This window comes from Lissotriton helveticus, chromosome 2_1 (genome assembly GCF_964261635.1).
Source record: "Lissotriton helveticus chromosome 2_1, aLisHel1.1, whole genome shotgun sequence".
NCBI classification, from domain to species: domain Eukaryota; kingdom Metazoa; phylum Chordata; class Amphibia; order Caudata; family Salamandridae; genus Lissotriton; species Lissotriton helveticus.
This window is the reverse complement of record NC_136059.1, coordinates 163315352-163321509: the sequence shown is the minus strand read 5'-3', so window position 1 is coordinate 163321509 and position 6158 is coordinate 163315352.

Here is a 6158-nt window from a genome sequence, read left to right as displayed (position 1 = left end):
GGTAACAGGTACCTGTAGTGCATCTGGTAATGCGTAGGATGTGGCGCTCTCCGTTTCCGGCGCTCTTTGTACCACAAACCTCCCGACTACCTGTTGCACCTGACTAGGCTGGGACAGCTCTTTCTTTGCCTCAGGATCCCACTCTGAACTGGGAAGCGGTCTATGCTCTCCTGCATTGCCCCCCTTTTCTCCTTCAGTATGCTCGACCTCTCCCCCTGCTCTATTATACGGGGGTGGCCTGTCTGTCAATAATCTGTTTATCAGGCTGTCCTCTGTTTCGCTCTCATCATCTTCTTCTAGGGGGCTTTTATTTACGGGCACCTCTAACACTGGATACAGTTTATTTACTTCCATGTTATGCACTCTCCATCTTTTAGCATCCGCATCCCACCTGGCATCCTGCACTGCCCTTACCGATCGTTTCACCCTTTCTTGTCGTCTGTTCATATTCTTTTCATGCGCTGCCCTAATCCATGCATCAAGAGCTTCAAACTGGGTCGGTCTAGGCAAGGGTCTCATTGAGGTCATGACTGATTTTAATCGATGTAACACCTCTAATCTGAACGTCCCGTACTTCGGGAACGTCAGTTCCTCATTTCCTTCAGTAATCTTACTCCACTCTGATATCCAAAGGATCGTATGCAGCCCAACATTCACTGCCATATAACGAGCTGGCGTACCCTCCGGCGGGGCTTCTTCCCCTTCATACGATCCCCGCTTCTCTTTTTTAAACACCGCTTTCAGCCATTTAAAACACTTCATAATTATGCGCACAATATCCAGCCTCGCTACTCTGTTTACTTCCTGATGACAATCCACCAATCCTGTCGCGGCTTTGCTAGCTTGGCCTATCGCAGCGCGGTCTTTCTCCGGTCGGCCAATCACGTCGCGACCCTGTCTGACGTCTTTGCTAGCTGGCCTATCACAGCGCGGTCTTTCTCCGGTCGGCCAATCACGTCGCGACACTTTCTGACGTCACTTTTCTCCGCTTCGCAGCAGCACCCCTCCTTTCTCAACTCGTCTCCCGGTTATGCATGCGTCCCATTCATACACCGAAAAATGACTACTTCCGACCAAGCGGTCACTTCTCTCGACTGTACGTCCACAGTCTATATGTAATTGTCAACACAACTGACGAAATGTCGTCTCTCTGATAGGTTGCTTACACACACAGTAACTTCCGACCAGCGTCCGTTACTCACGCACTCACTCTTACGGTCCCCCTATCTCGGTCCTTCGGGTGATCAATGGTACCTCATGACCCCCTTCACACTAGTTGACAATTACTCTGGGTGTCCGATACACCCGAACCACTTAAGCTCTCCTTGAACTTAAGATTTCCACCGGTTGCGCGCGCTCACAACCTGTTCCACAGTCACTCTACAGACATTCAACTCCGCCAGACATTACAACATAGATACAATACAAAACACCGCAATCTAACACGCATAACCCTTTATACTCACTCTCGACCGATACTGCTGCCTTTTCTGTCTCACGTCATCCGGATCTTCTTCAGCGGGCTGTTCTTCCGATCATCGATCTCTAGGGGCCTTGGGGTAAGCTAACCTGGCCTAGGTCACCGTCCTCAAGAAGGCAACCATCCTCTATAGCTACCAACTGAAAGGGCGAGATTTTGATCGATACTTTACCACTATTGATCTAAACCTCGATCTGGTCGACTGAACCTTTGTTGCCTGTCTGTGAGGAAAGAAAGTGCACCTCTCTGCAAGTTAGTTCACCCAATAAAGGACTCTGCTCCCAAAGATCACAAACAACTTCTAGCTTTCAAAAGTTTATTGTAAAGATATGATAAGCTGCAAATACAGGCATCTCAGAATGAGATTCACGAGATACACAGGTCCAATTACATACATGTGCTCTCGGAAAGCCCTCAGACGAGCAACGGAAATCACTAACACAAGTTCTAAGAATAATAAAGCTATCAGCATTGACGCATATCTCTCCTTCATTTAGGTTGGAGGAAAACGCACAGGTTAGGCTGTCCCTACCCTGCTCTAGATGGTATCCCTACTTAACCAAGTCCCAACCTAACAAAGGTGTCAGCAGTGAATGACCCCCAAGGGAAGTCACTCACTCTAAGTCTCTTGGTGAAAACCTATAGTTCTCCAGTCATGACCCCTCTCTGCCTACCCATCCGCTCTCTAAAGGGTCCTCAGGTATCTGCTCTAACTCCACCCAGGGGTGCTGTCCCTAATACAAAACAGTCAACAACATTTGAGACGCCCCTTGCGAGACGCCCCTCACGTGGTGTAGCTTCTGGCTTTTTCCATGATGCTTTGTATTGGGCCTCATACGTTAGAGTTGACCTTGCTTCTCAGACTCTTCTCCGGCCCGCTGATACCCCTTAAACATTCCAGAACCCTCCTCCATGTCTGGGCCGTCTACTGAACAGACCTCTATTCATTCATTTATAATTGGATCCCCCCTTTTCCTGTGCAGACAGATATCTGTAGCCAAGAACCCAACTCTCATAAACTTCTAAAAAAAGGCTTGCAACATTTCTCAGCCCAGACATGTACGTGCAAATTGATGTTAAAACATTTCAGGCCTACAATATTTCTCATCATGATTATGGCATTCAACTTCTTCATTAATTAAAGCATGTTAATATTCTTATTCTATTATTCAGTAAACATCTCTATAAATCATGGCCCATTTAATGCAATGACCAAAACATTAATACAATCTGTGTCGTGAAAAGAAACACCTTCCCTCTTAGCTCTGGCCCTGAGGCCTACCACATTCTGCGTTTAACCACATACCATCTGACATTTTAACAGCTACACGACATAGATTCAAAAATAATCACATCTACTAAAATCATATAATGTCACACATTTCTATATTAGTTCCACTTCTACTTAAATCTCTACATTAGCTATACATTCAGAATATAATTACAGATACTATTAGCACTCATGGCATTTCTCCTCATGATTTGTGCTTACTACAGGTAAGTGTGATGTACTCATACATTTAAGTCAGTTTGCGCTCTCTCAGAACCACAAACTTCCACCCAATAGGAAGGACGGAAGGCAGAGGGACCAATGTACCTCATACCTGCCAATTACGTTGCTGAGTGCAGAAGCAAAAATTCTTGTGAAACTATTAGTGCAGCAGCTTCTGCCTTTACTCCTGGCCCTGGTCCACCCAGACCAACCTGGATTTATGCCAGGACACAACACCGCCCTGAACCTCAGACGTCTGCATGGTGTCTAAGGACGTGCACACAGAATCAGAGAAGATGCTGTGGTCCTATCCCTAGATGCTCGGATGGCCCTTGACACCATTGAGTGGTTATATATGTTAGCGGTGCTCAAACAAATGGGATTCGGACCGCGATTTATATCTTGGCTCAACCTCCCATACACAGCACCGCAGGCGCAGGTAGGGGTCAACGGTGAAAGATCGCGTATATTTCCGCTGCAGCATGGCACAAGACAGGGATGACCCTTGTCCACCCTAGTCTTCGTGTTGATGCTCGAATCAGTGGTGGCATGGATCCGGAGAGATCCAATAATACGTGGCCTACGATGGTCGGGGGACTGGGAGGACAGGATCTCGCTGTATGCCGAAAATATCCTTTTATATTTTATTTGAAAAGCTTTATATAGCGCTGGCTAGACATGGAGGTATTAGAGCGCTTTACAAGAGAATGGACATTGTTTCAGAACATTGTTACCTAGTTACATCAGTTACAGTTGCAGTTACCAGTTTATGCTTAGGAGAAAAACGTGAGCTTACACAATAATATAAGATATTAGGGCGTAGCATATCCAAGATACATGTCTTATGGGGAATGGAAGGTAGTGGAGGGAAATGGTAAACAGGGGAGAGGAAAGCAGACAGAGTCAAGAAGACCTGAAGGGGAAAGGTACTCCAGGGGGAACAAAGCAATAAGAGAGAGACAGATAAAACCGTGAAAACCCATGAAAAACAATGTCCGATGTCCGGCTGGGTAGGTGACGGTCGGGGGGGAGACTCAGAGCCAGACTCCTCTACAGCTGCATAGGACAGCTCCACTGGGCAGCAGCCAGGGGTACTCGGGCTCCGCGGTAAGTACAAACAGTTATAGTTTCAGCCTGTGGGGGCATCATCATAGTTTCAAAGAAGACATCAGTCCTGGTGTTACTCGGAGGCGCCGTATGCCTTGATCTCCAGCTCGCCCCCAGGTCGGAGGATGTAGGGAGAGATCACTGGTGATGTCAAAGGAAAAAGGTTCCCTAGCGGTGGAACTAGTGGAAACATCTCACTCAGAGGGGTGTTTTGTATGTAGAGGGATGGTGCGTAGCCGCAGCCAATGACTATGAATTCAGGTGCAGCTACAAGGCATTTCGCACACAGGAATTTGATGGAACACTGGGTTAGCTTCATGGTATCCCGCTAACACAGTGCATCAGATGCTGTAGGAAAGACTGCTGTATGTAAAGTGTGGTCTCTACAAGTATTGGGTGCCATCTTGACTGCAGAGCACTCAGCTGCCTCAACAAACGCAGAGCAAAGTGAGCAATTGAGAAGTTGCAACAGATCAAGGGGCCACTAATGAAGGAGCGCTATCCGTTAGTGCTCCGTATTGCACACAAGTCAAATATTTGCAGCGAGATGAGTGCAGAAGTGGTACGAATGGGGAAGTTGGGGCCACCATTATAGAGTGAGGCAGGTACAGGCAGCATATCAGGACCGAACGCAGTGAATGGCGAGAACAGTGCCACAGTCCGCAAACAAATGGTACGTATGTGGCATCCCCAGAGCCTCTATCGCAAGAATACTAAACATTTTTGCTACGTACGGTAGTTACTCAGGCTATGTGATCAACTGGGCCAAATCCGTAGTGTTTGTTCTTAGTGGACAGAGACCGACGCTACCAGTGGACTGTGAGGCACAGATTGCCACAGACGGAGTTCGATACTTGGGCATTTTTATAACAACAGATCAGGTGCCCTTTTTAGCCCGGAACCTGCAACCTCCTATGGAGCGACTTAAAAGAGATGTCCACCACTGGCGAACCCTCCCTCTCTCATTTCTCGGTAGAGTAGCACTGTTCAAAATGATGGCCTTGCGGAGATTCTTATGGGTATTACAAAATACGCCCTTCCCGGTTCTGGACTCATACTTCAATTCGATAGACAGAGAGGTGTGCACACTCCTGTGGGACGGTGGCCCCCCAAGGATTGCCCTCAGTAAACTGACCCGTAGCTGGTATGATGGGGGAATCGCACTACCACATATCCAAATGTAATACAGGGCGGCTCAACTTGCAACTGTTACCCAATGGATCCACCAACCACTGACAGAGCCGGCGTACCACATTAATCACCTGGACTACAGGCAAGAGGCTATCTTCATGCGCTTTATACTGAACCACTACGACTTCCGCTGGAGGGTCCCATGGTCCTGACTATCCGTAGGCGGCACTTGGCTCTCGCCAAACTAAGGTGGAAGAATGGACTCACCGAAGCCACACTGCTTTGGGACGCTCAACAACTGGGTGCCTCAGAAATAAGAAATGGTTTCACTAAATGGGACCCAATAGGAATCTCGATGTTGGGGGACCTACACACGGGGACAGAGATGGTCTAATTCGAACAACTACAAAAAACACATGAGCTGGCCTGGACGGAGTACTTCCGCTACCTACAGATCCGACATGTAATTCAAGCAGCATTGCTCCGGGGAACTGAGTTCCCCAAATTGTCTCCCCTGGAATGTACACTACTTGAAGAACACTTGCCCCTAAAGGCAGTCTCGCTCACATACCTAAAGTTGATTAAAAACTTACCAGACACTCTTATGATCCTGAAAGATCGCTGGTGTTAAGACATACCTGACTTACAGGAGGAGGACTGGCCCGAAGCTTTAGTGTCCCCGAGGGAGGTAGCAATTAGGACCCGTTTCAGACTAGTCCAGCTCAAAATACTGCATAGGGTATACATCTCCTGCATTATGTTGGTGAAGATGGGCCATAGGGTGGTCGCAACCTGTAACAGAAAGTGTGGGGGAGTGGGATTCAGAAATACTGGCAGGTGATCCTGTTATGCATGTCGGGTGGTGGGAGAAGAGCTCACACTTTCGCCTAAGTGGTGCCTTTTAAATGTGTGGCCTTCCCAGAGTGCAAAGCAATAGTTTTACAACCA